A 15,619-nucleotide genomic window follows, 5' to 3' on the forward strand; every position below is an offset into this window, starting at 1 on the left:
GGGACACCCGAGTGGATTCGTGTATAGGGTGCTCTGGATTGTGGGGCTCGCAGTCGTTTTTTGATGGGGTTAGAGGCTTAAGAGTGCGTCTAATAGCCCGGAAAACATGGTACTTAAAGGTGCATTGTGTAACTTTTCTGGTGGAGGGTTCGTCAAATGCTTCATTTTGTTTGATGGAGATGTTATTGCTTTATTTAGAAAGTTTCACAGTATGGGTTTAAACCTTTCTATCTTCATGGAAACCAAACTAGACAAAGTTACAGGTCAGATCTGTGGAGAGGCAAGAAGGAGGAATGACATCTCCATAGAAACAAGTAGGTGACAGACCCTCCACTAGAAAAGTTACACAGTGCACCTCTAAAATAAAATAAAATAAAATAAAATAAAAATAAAATAAAATAAAATAAAATAAAAAATAAAATAAAATAAAATAAAATAAAATAAAATAAAATAAATAAAATAAAATAAAATAAAATAAAATAAAATAAAATAAAATAAAATAAAATAAAATAAAATAAAATAAATAATTAACTATTAAAATTACACTTTAACTCACTGCTTTTAAAATAAGAAAAAAAATGTAATCAAATCCACTTAAATCTAGAAAATATGTTACTAATTCAAGTAATTCAGTGTTACTATTTAGCAAAACTATCTGCCAGTGTCGTACAGTATTTCATCATATTTGAAGTGCTTATTGCAGAAAATGTAGATTTCTTTCAAATACGACACATTTAAACTAAAGCCCCAACTGCGATTTCAATCCTCAATACAAAAAGCAAACTCATTTTTCACCACTAGGGGGCAGCCTGAGCCAGTTTTCGTCGCAAACATTGTGTAACCTCTGCACAATAGACCCTCTTCAGTCATGTCCTCCTTTCACAAACCTCCATTCATTCTGTCACCAAGCAAATGAGTTTACGGAGTTCATTTCACTTGTTTATTCACGTTATCTGTTGACAATAATATATGGATCATTTTGCACCTGGGGAGTTTGGTAAGATGTGAAAGCGGCGTCACAATTACGGCCTTACGTAACATGAGACATAACACAGATTCACAATGGCATTATTAATATGAGAGTCTGTCCACACCTGATCCACTCACACGGAGCAAGTCCAGTCTGCGGAAAAGAACCAGCGACACGAGAACAATGATCTGAATCCAGAATATTCATCTTTAAATTCATTGTTTTTTTTACTACTGATACTTTGCTGCCGGTTTTATCAATATTTTCTGGGGATGTGCAGCTACATGGAGGCACTGCTCTGTCTGAAGCTCTGTTAGACTTTAATCTGAGCTCTGTTGATCAGATTTGTGCTCTTAAACAAAATTATAGTTAAAAGCTAATCAAAAGTTTTTTCAGTTACTTTCACCGTTCACCTTTTAATGTTGTTACCTCCTCAAAAACATACCCGGAGTTATGTTTTCTTTCATTCACACACGTTTGAGTAATGCTTTATTATCAGTCTGTCTACATTTCCTAAGCTCCAAATGCTCTGTTCCACCTTGTGATGTCATGAAGTGGTAGTTTTCGAGTTGACAGACACCTTTTACCTTTATTCCTAGGTTGAAATTTTGTGCGTACTTTATCATTATTATTAGTTTGTACGACCATAAACGAAAACAAAAAAATACTTCATACTTCATGCTCATTGTGGTTTATTTGTACGATCATAAACGATCAACTTTTGTGGCTTTGTTAACGTTATTATTAGTTTATACGATTATAAACGGGAAAAAGTCATCTTTAAAGGAATTGTTCAGAATTTTGGACATAGGGCCTCATTTCCTAGTGAGCCAGAGTGTTGGAGACGTGTGGAGACACTTTTTAAATATTCCATCCAGCGTAATAATAGATTTGTTTCGGGTGTTTTGTGGAGTGGGTAAGACTGTTTTTAGTGGCAGGATAACTATGGTCATTGACATGCACTAGTCTAGCACCAGTGACCTCTGCAAATACAAGGACTGGATGGAATTTTTTTTTTAAAAGTGTGTGTCTCCACATGTCTCCAACACTCTGGCTCACTAGGAAATGAGGTCCTATGTCCAAAATTCTGAACTGTCCCTTTAAAAAAAAAATGAAGATAAGGACTAAGAAAAAAAGTGATTGTGTTTCTGTTCGAGGGGTTAGTGTGTGAAACAATTTGAGTGATGATTTTAAAAAAGTCTAACAGTGTAGAAGCCTTTAAAATAAAAGAGTATAAAGCATTATGTTTTGAAAGATATAGAGCTCTGGAATGAATGAATTATGCATTAAATATTGTTTGTTTTAATTTATATTTTGTCTCATATATACAGTAAATCACAAGTGAAATTGTAAATGCAAACTTTCTGTTCATATGCTGCTTTCCAGAGGTGGGGATTTGCAAGTTATGACTTGGACTCGAGTCAGACTTGAGTCACTATTTTTAGGACTTGAGACTTGACTTGATAAAATGGACAAAGACTTGGGACTCGACTTGGACTTGAACCTCAGTGACTTGGGACTTGACTTGGACTTTAGGCATGTGACTTGAGAAGACTTTATGCTTCTCCTAAAAAAATATATGTTTTTAGAAAATACTTTTCTCTTTGCAGTTGATAAATGCAGTGCTGTGATCTGGTATCCTCAAGTGTACTACAGTAAAACACAATATTATACAGGAATATACAGTACAATACAGTAAAACTACAGGGAGGGAACTACACAGAACTACATGAGAAAATAACTCTTATTTAGCACTTTTAAATCTGAATTCTTTCCATTCTGACTATAATGATTCACACTAAGATTTTGTCAAGACAAGGCAGTCAAGTCAAGTCAAGGAAAAATGTCATTTCTATATGCATTTCTATAACTCATATATAAATACTCATATATAAATATTCCATGACTTTTTAAGTACATTTTAGTTTAAAACTCATATAAATTGTCTAATAAATAAGTATTATATTTGACTTGAAGCTCAAAAAAGCAGACGACTTGGACTTGACTTGGACTTATGAGCCAGTGATTCGAGACTCGACTTGGACTTTTCTGCATTTGACTTGGGACTTGACTCGAACTTGAGGTCAAAGATTTGAGACTTACTTGAGACTTGCAAAACAAAGACTTGGTCCCACCTCTGCTGCTTTCTGTCTTGGAATTCTGACATTGTTTAATCGGGTTTTGCATTAAAAGTATTTTTTACTTCAGCCTAAACCCTTTTGGTCATGATCCATGGGGTTGTACTCTATGTACTCTACTACTACTACTACTACTACTACTACTACTACTACTACTACTACTACTACTACTACTAAATTATCCAAATGATTCTAGTAAAGATGTATGGATGGAGCATTTCCTGTATTACCACATGACATCACAAGGTGGAACAGAGTGTTTTCTATTTTAGAGAAGAACTCTACTTAAATCTGCAGTGTTTGTGTGTTAAACGTGTGAATGAAACAAAACACAACTCCACAGAACGTCTTGTTTGTGACGAGGAAACAAGATTAGAGCACAGATCAGAAAGTAGCGTAATATGAGCCCTTTAAAAAACAAGCCATAGACACTTTAAAATCGTGTTGATTAAATTAAAATTGGATTGTCGGCGCAGGCTTACTTGCATCGCCGCTCTCAGTCTTCAGTCTTCTTTTGTGTGTGTGTGTCGGCTGTGCCCTTTATCTGAGGAGGAGACACATCATACTTTCTCCGTGCTCTGGCCCACTTTGTCTTGAGTTCAGAGCTAATGGAGGAATAAGTGTCCCTGTACAAGTCCTTGAGAGCTATAAACACGAGTCTGTGTTTGGGCTCTAACCCTGTAACCCACTCACACCGCTCCTAGCATGGACATTTCAGGAACAGGCAGTGCTACCTTTGAATACAGATATTGCTTTCAGCTCTTGACTGTTAGTACATTCTCAAGCATGTGTGAATGAAATAAAACACAGCTCCAGGTATTTTTTTGATGACGGAACAACATTATAACCTGGCACAAAGCTCACAAGAGTCAATTTTGTGTAATATAGGCTTTCAAAATTTAAAATTAGACCTGCAAAAACTCATCTTGATTACTAAAACTACTAATACTTCCAACTTTTACAATTTCCAGTTAAAATCCACTTTTCAAGAACAGGAACAAACAGTCACTGTTGGGCAAGTTACTTTAAAACTTTAATGTGTTATTTATTTTATGACTTAATTTGCTACATTACAATATTATTGCATTTAAAATGTAAGGCATTACATTACTTTTGCATTACAAGTTACTCTCACCAAAATAACTGTGAAGATGCTGAACTTTTGCGCCGTATATGGATTGAACCAGGACTAAACCAGAGATGAAACCCAGACTGAAACAGGACTGAAACAGGACTGACCCAGGTCTAAACCAGGTCTAAACAAGGACTTAACCAGGACCAAACCAAGACTAATCTTGGACTAGAACTTGGTATCTAGGACCGCTCCTGAGAGTACCCCGAGCCCGTGGAACAGGGTGTCTGCAACACGTAATCGGGCGTCAGCTGCGGTTCGCCCTGTGGAGTGTGGAGTTCTGCGGTGTCCTTTCGCCTGCACTTATCTGACGGTCTACGTGGGTGCGTCTCTGGCGTTTACCACTGCTAATATTGCGGTGATTTTAGCAATGAACAAAAACCCACCACTTCAATTTAGGTTACAAAAGCACTGTAACGCGCATTACTGACATCTGTACCGAGTAAAATATTTTTAAAAAATTTTCCTGCAATGCCTTACACTACGTTACAGCAAAAAGCAATGTATTACAGTAATTCTGTTACTTTTATAACGCGTTACTCCCAACACTGCAAACAGTGACCGTGCTTATAATATAAAAACTTCCTGTGATCACTGGAAATCAACAAATGCCTCATCCAACACTTAATGGATTAATGAAGTTATGTCCTTTTAAAAGTAGACAAGATTAGATACTCCAAGAAAGATAACATAAACACATTTTTTTAGAAAGTGGCAACTATTTATTGACTTTATTGAAACAGTCTAATCCATATTGTATCATAAACGATAAACTTTTGTGCCTTCATTAACGTTATTATTAGTTTGTGCAACCACAACCAAAAACCAAAAAAAATAAAGTATTCCATCTTTAAAGAAAAATGAAGATAAGAACTAAGAAAAAAAGCGATTGTATTTGTGTTTGAGGGGTTAGTATATGGAACAATCTGATTTAAGATGATTTAAACAAAGGTCCAACACTGTAAAAGTCTTTTAAAAAAATATGTATTATGCATTAAATTTAGTTTCTTTTAATTTATATTTTGTCTCTAATATATATAGTACAGTAAGTCGTGAGTGAAATTATAAATGCAAACAGCAGCACTCAATGGATTAAGGAAGTTATGTCCTTTTTGAAGATTAGGTATTCCAAGAAAGGTAACATAAACACATTTTTTAGAAAGTGGCAACCATTTATTGACTTTATTGAAACAGTCTCAGCCATATTGTTTGACGCTACTTGTATTTCTCGAGCGGTTTGTTTTTGTTAGTTTTGTAAGTTATGTTTTATCTGCATTAAAATGAAAAAAAGTGTGTACATGTGTTGTTTGAATGACATATCTATATCTCTTTACACATGAATAATAACATATGAAACCGAAAACTTACTGTGATAGAGCAAAAAGGCAATGGAAAAGTCTGTGGGAATTATCATAAAAGTTTTTTTAAAATCACCATCACCTCGTTGTTTCTATGGTCGTATCATTGCTCTGCCTGGAATATTCCACAGTATAATAATAATAATAATGATAATACATCGGTTTTATATACAGCGTTTTTCATGGTAACACAAAGACGCTTCATAGAAAAGTAAGACTAAAACAAGGACAGGACACACAAAATAGTAATGAGGAGTGGTCATGTGTGAGGACTAAAGGTTGTGAGAAAAAGGTGTTTTGAGCTGTTTTTTGAAGGTGTAGTGAGTCTGAGTTTCTGATGTGAACAGGAAGATAGTTCCAGAGGGTGGGAACGACCATGGCAAAGGCTCTGTCCCCCAAGGTCCCGCATTTTGGTTTGATCGTGGGAGTGAGAAGGTTAGAGTCGCCCGATTGGAGTTGGCAGAAGGGACGGTGGGTGGACAAGGTCTGGAGGTGTGGAGGGGCCTGGTTATGGAGAGCTTTGTCGGTGATCAGGAGGATCTTGAAGCTGATGGGATTGGATGGGGTGATATCGTCTCGTACGCGGTTGTGGGTGAGGAGGCAGGGGGCGGCAGAGTTTTGAACATATTGACGCTTTTGAAGGTCAGTGGAGGGAAGCCCGTAGAGGAGGTTATTGCAATAATCAAGTCTGGAGGTGATGAAGGCTTGGATGAGAGTTTCACCCAAGGGCAGCGAAGAGGAAGAGGGAGGGGTGAAGGCGGGCGATGTTTTGAAGGTGGAAGAAGCAGTCTTGGTGATGTGGCGGAGGTGTGGTCTGAAGGAGAGGGTGGAGTCCAAGATGAATCCAAGGTTTCTGTTCTGAGCTGAGAGGGTGACACTGTGACCGTCTGTAGTGTGTGACATTGAACAGATCTGCTTTACGTTTATTCATTTACAGGTGGGGTTTGTTATGGAGTAAGAAATCGGTGGATATTTGGCTGTAGTTGAGCATAAAATAAATATGCGTAAACTCTCGAATGAGTCCAGTCATACATAAAACGTATTGTGTGTATTTTATCCATTAGAATACAAATTGAAATGTTACAACATCTAGTCACGAAATAAAAATTATTATGTTTTCTTCAGTGCAAATACAAATTCACAGACGCGACTTTACTGTCAAAAATATGTCATCACTTCACTGGCATTATTTACCGAGCAGAAGAAACATCGATCGAGATGCCGGACTTTTGTGCAGGACTGATCCCAGGACTGAACCTGGAGGACAAAACCAGGGCTGACCTAGGACTAAAACAGGACTAAACCAGAACTTAATTAGGACTATACCAGAACTGAACCAGGACTGAGTGCTGAGGTGCGCCCACGTAGACTGTTGGGTGACTGCAGGCAAGAGGACTGACTGGGACTGGGGCTAAGCTCAGTCGTCGCACCCAGCTCCGTGGTTCAGGGTTCTCCCTCTCTTTCTCTCAAGTCCAAGATTAGTCCCGGTTTAGACCTGATTTAATCCTGGTTTAGTTCTGGTTTAGTCATTGTTTAGACCTGATTTATACCTGGTTTCTTCCTGTTTTAGTCCAGTGTTAGTCCTCTTTTATTCCTGTTTTATTCCTAGTTCAGTCCCGATTTAGTCCTCCTGGTTTCAGTCCTGGTTCAGTCCTGGTTCAGTCCTGGTTCAGTCCTGGTTCAGTCCATATGCGGTTAATCGAAGTTTCTTCTGCTCGATAAATAATGTCTCTGAAGTGATGACGTATTTTTGACAGTAAAGTTGCGTCTGTGAATTTGTATTCGTACTGAAGAAAGCGAAATTGTAAATTTTCATTTCCTGATTGTAATTCTTGACGTCATAACTTTTCAATTTGTATTTTGATGGATAAAATACACACAATGCATTTTATGTACGACTGGACCCATTTGAGAGTTTAAGAGTATTTATTTTATGTTTAACTACAGTCAAATACGCATGGATTTCTGTCCTGTGCACACAAATATTTCTGAAAGTTTTCTTGCTCCATAGATTTTATAGCTCAAAAACACCTAGAAAAACAGGCATTCTAACTGTGAGCGGGGTCACCTCTCCACAGATCTGACCTGTAACTTGGTCTGGTTTGGTCTCCATGAAGATAGAAAGGTTTAATACCACACTGTGACATATTCTAGACAAAGCAATACTATCTCCATAAAGAAAAGCATTTGACACACCCTCCACCAGAAAAGTTACACAACGCCCCTTTAATGGTTACATGGTTTTTACGCCTGGTCTTTGGGCTCAAAATCTCACCCCAAAATGAGCTCCATCACCAACATGTTCCCTTGTGTTAGCTGCGGACTCTGTATTAGGCTGTTATTGTGCACATGTCGCACTGTAATAGAGGAAAGATGGAGGACCAGAAGGTGTCCGGGCTCTCAGATCATCAGGTGTTAGTGCTGATAATGATCCAATCAGAAAGACCCTAGGAGACACCTGGGAGCCAATCAGAACGCCTGTAGCTGACACCTGTCCCCAGCACCGTGTCAAAACCAATATCCGCTCCCAGTACGATCTTATGTAATGTACACCAAGGTCATCGTCACCTGGTGTCCTCGTGATAATGGAGCTGCTCTGTTTTATTAGACGGGACACTGTACATACAAGGGTTATGTATCGGAAGAAATGTGTTTTATTGATACATTCACATTCCCTGGGGATGTGAAGCTAACTGTACGCACTGGTCTGTCTGAAGCTTTGTTGCTCAAATTAGGTCAAAATCTCCCTTGTAAGATTTGTAAATGACTATTCATTTGAAGGTTTTATCTTACGCAAAACGGACACTTTCAGTCATGTTAGAATGCTGTTACCTCCCCAAAAACATACCTGGAGTTGTTTTTTGTTTGAGTAACTCTTTATTATTGATCTATCTTCATTTCCAAAGCTCAAAACACTCTGTTTGACCTTGTGATGTCATGAAGATTTTCAAGTTAACAGCTATCTTTTATTTTTAGTTCAGTAGAAATGGGCAGTTCCAAGGCTGAAATTATCCAAATGATGCAAGTGAAGGTGTATGGAGTTTAAAAACACAGTGGAGCACTTCCTGTATCACCACATGACATCACATCACAAGGTGGAGCAGAGGTTTTCTGTTTGAGAAGAACTCAGTCTTAGGCAGGGCTTAATGCTCAATTCCGATTTTTTTTTGTGAAATTCGATGTTTTTGCGAGGTCGTTCACATTTCCAATTAAATGTGACTTGTATGTGACTCCAGTGTGAACAGTAAACGGCCCGAAAGTGTCCCGCATGCGCAATGGAGACACGATGACCAAACATGGACGCGAGCATTGAGCACCTGGAGATTTTAAAGTTCCTCTTGTACTGGAGCCAGAACATGAACAACTTACTTGTTTTAAGGAGGAGATTGAGAAGGAGAAGGACGAGGTTTTTGGCCGTGGTGTTTTGTGGGGCAGCGGCAGCGACGTCCGTTGAAAGGAACGTGTGGATGTGGAGACGTAGCCAAGAGTGGTGAGTGGCGATGTGCTTCACTTCAGTGACACGGAGTTCATTAACAATTTTTCGCCTACTTCAGCGCAGAATAGTGACGTTTGTGGCTTGTTGATAACGTGTAGGTGGATGAATGCACTTTGGCCGTTCAGACTGAAGTCACATGTCAAAAGATCAGATATGTATCGGTTTCAGGAGCACATATCAAAGTGGTCTGGGTCGTATTTGAAAAAATCGGATCTGTGCCGTTCAGACTGTCATTAAAAGATCAGATACAGGTCACATAGGGGCCAAAAAATCAGATTTGGGTCACTTCAGGCTGCAGTGTGAACGTAGATTAAATATGCAGAATTTGTGTGTTAAAGGTGCATTATGTGCTCTGCGGATTTCTCTGATCTGGCCAAGATTTCAAAACTTCTGTCAGGTTATTCATCTTGTTTTCAGATGTATTATTTATTTACTAGTTCTGAGGCTCTAGTTTAGAGATTGTTTACTTTAAGATAACTTGTCAAGTAAAAAGATCTTGCTGCATGGACCGATAACTTCACTACTTTAAAATAATTTTCTGGTAGATTTAAGTGTTTATATCTTAAATTTTGGCCAATCTTTTTTGCAGTGGAACTTTCTGGTTGGGGTCCATCAACTGTTTGTTTCTATGGAGATGTCATTGCTTTGCCTGGAATGTTCCACAGTATGACATTAAACAACTCTGCTTTATATTTATTCAGTTAGAAGTGGTATTATAGTTCAAAAATACCTAGAAAAACAGACATTCTAACTGTGAACGGCATCACCTCTCCACAAATCTGACCTGTAACTTGTTCTGGTTTGGTCTCCATGAAGATAGAAAGGTTTAATACCACACTGTGAAGGCAAAGGAGAAATTCAGTGCATCAATATGTGTCAATATGTGTCAAAATGTGTCATATTTATTTTGGTCTTAAACGTGTCAGAGCTCATCCAAGCTGCTTCTTCAGTTGACCCTAACCCTAACACTGCTGAACCGTTTTCGACCAAAATAAACATTTGTCCAGTTGACTAATTGAATTTCTCCGTTGCCATGGATTCTACCTAGACAACTGAGTGATTCTGCCTGGATGACTGAGAAACATTTCAGATGAAGCAATAACATCTCCATGGAGAAAAGCGTTTAAGGGACCCTCCACTGGTAAAGTTAAACAATCCATCTTTAAACGTGTCAATGAAACAAAACACATCTAATGCAGTCAATGGTCTTGCACCTTCCTACTTGTGTGAGATTTTGACCCCTCACTAACCCTGCAGAACTCTACGATCTGCTAAGCAACATCTGCTGGAGGTCCCTCGATCCCGGTGCAAACAGTGGGGTGATCGTTCTTTTGCAGTGGCCGGTCCAAAACTCTGGAACTCTTTGCCCATTGAGTTACAGTCCATCCCTGACCTGCCTTTGTTCAAAGCCAAACTTAAAACCTACTACTCTAGAATGGCTTTTAACTAGTGATGGGCGAATGGAGCCTCGTGAAGCGTTGACACCTCAGTCGCAATATTGTCTTAAATGGTTGGACGTGTCTGAGGCCTCGGAGAAACACTGACCTCTAGTGGACAAATTTAACCATTGTCACGCAGGTGTCTCAGCGTCGATGAAGTATTGTTAGTGTAAGACAATACTTGTGTGTAGAGCGACACCGTACCTAACAACAACAACAATAATAATGATTTAAAATAATATCTAAAGAGCAACATAAATAACATGCTTTAAATAAGAAAATAGGTGATCTTGTTAGGTGGAATTAGATCAAAGTGATCCCAAACCATGGATCGTTTTTTTCCACTTGAAGATGCCATCGAAAATGACACAAATGCCAAACGTCACCAAAAGTCTCCAAAATCACCTCTAACATCACACAATACTCTTCACTACCCAACATTTTTATGAAATATTGGTGCATCTTTTATACTGTAGCAGTTTAGCACTTGTCAGATCATTCGTTGAGCCAATGAAACACTTCGATACACTGAAGCGATCGACACGCAGAGCGAAGCAGTCGGGGGAGGGACCGACACTTCCACACTTTGGTCACGTGAGCGGCTGCTGCGAGACGAGCTCCGAGGCAGAGCTTCAGAGCAATTTGTTTCAGAAAGAACGAGACGTGCTCCAGAGCTCCGACTCATTTGCCCATCACTAATTTTAACACTTAGTGGCCCTGTGACGCTTTCTTTATTTTAATGGTGTAATGTGCTTTGTTGACCTCTTTGTATGATGTTTATTGTTTTTTATCTTGTTTTAATGTTGTACAGCACTTTGGTCGGCTTTGGTTGTTGGAAGGTGCTATAGAAATAAAGTTTGATTGATTGATTGACATCTCCAGGTCTGTTTTTAATGAGGAAACAGCATTATAACATAGATTAGAAAACAGTGTAATATGTCTCCTTTAATGACCGTCCAATAGCAGCTCTCTCGTGTTGAACCGTCTCAAACCGTGGCTCTCTCAGCGCCTCCTTTGGCCGTGAACGAAGCACGAAAGTCTGCACCGCAATATGTTCTACCCACTCACCACACGTCTCTGCATGAGTCAGTGTCAGGGCTGTGGAGCCAAATCCGCTTATCTAAAGGTGCACCGTGGAACTTTTCTGGTGGAGGGTATGCAGTATGCCATCTGCCTGTTTCCACGGAGATGTTGGATGTTGCTTTGCTTGGAATTTTTCACACTGTGGCTTTAAACTTGTTGATCTTGTGCTTAAATTTACGAGTGCTTTTATTGCCAAGGAAATGCACTGATGAACGTGCATTCTTACTGTAAGCAGGGTCGCCTCTTCACAGATCTGACCTGTAACTTGGCCTGTTAATCTCACTTTCTTTTCTCTATTAATGATATAATGTTGTTTCCTCATCACAAACAGACCTGGAGTTGTGTTTTTATGTTTCATTCACATATGTTTAACGCACAAACCCTTCTTCTCTCAAACAGAAAACACTCTGTTCCACCTTGTGATGTCATGTGGTGATACAGGAAGTGCTCCAGCATGTTGATTAAACTCCATACACCTTCACTAGAATCATTTGGATCATTTCAGTCTTAGAATTGCGAAATCTCCGCTGAACAAAAAATGATGTTAACTCGAAAACTTTCACTTCTTGACATCACAAGGTGGAACAGACCATTTTCAACTTAAAGGGATAGTTCGGGATTGTTGACATAAATCTGTATATCATCCCCGTGAGCAGTGTCGTGCATTAACACTGACTTACCCCCGACAGCGTCCGGTGAACCGAGATACCGGCCGTTTTCTGTGCTGATGAAAGTAGTCCGGCAAGTTGGCTGCGGACTGTATAATAAAGTCTTTTTCTTCTCAAAACAATCTGTGTTCAAAAGAGTGATACATTTGCATCACAAAACCATCGTCGCCTAAAAAGTCAGACCTCATTATCGCTTGGCACTATTTTCTCTCCGTTCGTATCACTGCGCGCTGCCGCCAGGTGACAGCCGCGCCGGGTTCACTTTGTTTACTGCTCGGAATGTTAACGACAACATGTCTGATTATGACACCGACAATAAAGACTTTGCCTTTACCACAAAGACAAGGGGAGATCTTTGTGAACCCGAATATACTGATGCTGAATTTCGCCAGATGGAGTTAAAATGAGCAGAGAGAGAAGAGAGACAGAGAAGTGGTACAAGTTGAAGCTGGAGCCGTGAGAGACCGAGTGAGCGACAATCACCATCACGTCATTTATAAACTTGTATACAGTGAACATAGAGCCGACACTGTGACTGAAGTATGGACGACTAATAGAAACATGAACCATCCACACGTCCACGTAGCTGCTGCCAACAGTGTACGTGACATTTACAATAGTAATAACAGTCGACTTATAAAGTTAGGTTTTGTAGAAGCTTCACTGGTGATATGACACTGAGTGATTTACTGCACACAGAGTTACAGCTGATTCTTGAACCTGTTCTCTTGTAAACATAGCAGCACTTCTTCGTTCTTACCTGGTTTGGTTTCCACGTTGAAGTCTAAAGCAAGAAGCCAAAGTTTCCTCAGTGCAAATTCTGTGACAGGAAAACAGTGAAATGTGTGTGGAGATTCAGCCAGATTTTGTTGTTACAGCCTGGATAATCAAGAGTTCGCACCATTTTTTAGATATATTCGTATGTATCTTAGACAAGCTTATATACTTATGGCTCTAGCTCTCACGTTAGCTCTCTTGCGTCGCGGTGGTCTGTGCATGTAAACACTGCAGAACAACTGAACAAAGTGATGGATCTGTGCGCGGCTGTCACCTGGCGACAGCGCGCAGTGATACGAACGGAGAGAAAATAGTGCCAAGCGATAATGAGGTCTGACTTTTTAGGCGACGATGGTTTTGTGATGCAAATGTATCATTCTATTGAACATATATTGTTTTGAGAAGAAAAAGGCTTTATTATACAGTCCCCAGCCAACTTGCCGGACTACTTTCGTCAGCATCAAAAACGGCCCGTATCTCGGCTCACCGGACGCTGTCGGGGGTAAGTCAGTGTGGATGCACGACACTGCTCACAGGGATGACATACAGATTTATGTCAAAAATCCCAAACTATCCCTTTCAGGATTACTCAATGTGTGAATGAAACAAAACCCCAAGTATGTTTTTGTAATGTGGAAACAGCATAACGTAGATCAGAAAACGGCATAATATGGGCCCTTTAAAATACAGTACCCCGTCTTGTATTATGCATCATGTATTGCACAAGAGGGGGTCCTGTGCTGTCGTCATGGAAACTCAGGTCTCTGCTGCCCCCCCTCCCCTCTGTGCTCCTGCCCTTTCCTCTCCTCCACAAATCTGTACAATCTGTTAATTTGGATGCGAGTCCTTGTGACGCCGTTGTAGAGGTGGTGTCATGAGGTGGAGCAGGTAGGAGGGGGAGACGTGCTGATGGAAAATCCGTAAGAGGCCGTTTTCAATGTCCTCTGTGTTTTTTTTAGTCTATTTTTGTCTAATATGTACAGTACAGTGCCCCTATTGTTAAGCCGTTACATATATGACCAAGTAGGTTACGAAAAAGATCTCCGTTCTTGTTGCGTCACCAGCCAGTCATTTCTACACATTTCCGAGCTTGTGTCTCTCAAATACAGAAGACATCTCTCCAAAATTGTTTGTTCACTCAGAATCTCGTTATAAAATCCACTTTTATTTTCTGGCTTTTAACACCATGTGAGTTGTGTGGTCCTCTGTGTCTTTTATTTTTTGCGATTCTATGATTTTTATGGTTTTGTTTTTATTAGATTTGACTGGTTTTATTGTTTTAGGACTGGTATGACCAAATTTTTGCAACAACAAGCTTTTTGTTGTCTTAATTTTATGATTTCTGTGCAGCACTTTGGAAACTGTTTTGTTTGTAAATTGTGCTATAGAGACGGGAAGTGGATTTGGATTTGGAGACTAAATATATAACTTAGATACCTAATAGTTTGTTGCATCGATTGTTGTTTCTGTAAAAATCCATGTAGTATCTCAGTCCTTTATGTCATTTTTTTTTTACATTTTTGCATGTTAGGATTAAGGTTAAAGGAACAGTTGGGAATTTTGGACATAGGACTTCATTTCCTAGTGATCCAGAGTGTTGAAGACGTGTGGAGACACTTTTTTAAAATATTCCATTCAGTCCTTGTATTTGCAGAGGTCACTGGTGCTAGACTAGTGCATGTCAATGGTCATAGTTCTCCTGCCACTAAAAACAGTCTTACTCACTCCACAAAACACCCGAAACAAATCTATTTTTATGCCAGATTGTTGATGTGAATGTCTGTGTTGATAGAATAATGCAGATTGACCAATCAGAGAGAAGCATGCACTGTTCGCATCAAAAACAAATATAGCTGCTTACATCTAAAAAAGTTGGATGGGAAAAAAATAACATAAAGGACAAGAAATAGCTTAGATTTTCTCAGAATGAACAACTTACTCAGGTTAAAGAAGTTATGTATTTTCTTCTGAATATTACAAGAATTTTGGAGAGACACACATTTGAGAGACACAAATTTGGTTGGATCGTCTTAAGTTTGGAGAGAATTTTCACTCTCTATGGTTCTGTTCTTTTTCTGTGTCTTTTGGATTCTAACAGAATGTAGAAGGAACCTGCTGCTCTGGTAACTACTAACCCCCATGACTATAGCCCAGACCTTGGCATTGTGCAGCTCCCGGGCAACATACGACCCTTTGGTTGACTCTGACTGGCTGTTTAAGATCATTTGGAATTACAAAATTAACATATTTTATAATTTGACCTCATGCATGGACTAAAGCTGCATTACTTTTGGGTCTGGTCAAGTGGTAACGGAGGGAAGCAGGGGCAGATTTTTGACATTCAAATGTCTCTTATTCGGAAACTAGAGGGACTATTGAAATAAGTAAAGTATCAGAATGTAGGAAAGAGTTACACTCCAACAGGGTCAAGTTAAACCTGTGATATTCTTTCAAGTTGTTGACAAAAAATTTAAAAACTCATGTCAGTAACAGAGAGAATGAAATATGCAGCACTTTTTGGGCAATAAATCCAAACAGTGATAACTCTTGGTTCTCAC

General features: G+C 39.2%; 1 protein-coding gene across 1 annotated transcript in view; it reads left to right on the forward strand.

Annotated features, from left to right (window-relative positions):
• The window catches only part of LOC110168269 (1-phosphatidylinositol 4,5-bisphosphate phosphodiesterase beta-1), a 521,321-nt gene that overhangs the window by 467,550 nt on the left and 38,152 nt on the right, over positions 1-15,619 (forward strand). The gene's annotated exons all lie outside the window — the stretch shown is intronic.

Source organism: Boleophthalmus pectinirostris, unplaced genomic scaffold (assembly GCF_026225935.1).
Source record: "Boleophthalmus pectinirostris isolate CB_2022bp ecotype Guang Dong unplaced genomic scaffold, ASM2622593v1 HiC_scaffold_13, whole genome shotgun sequence".
Taxonomy (NCBI): domain Eukaryota; kingdom Metazoa; phylum Chordata; class Actinopteri; order Gobiiformes; family Gobiidae; genus Boleophthalmus; species Boleophthalmus pectinirostris.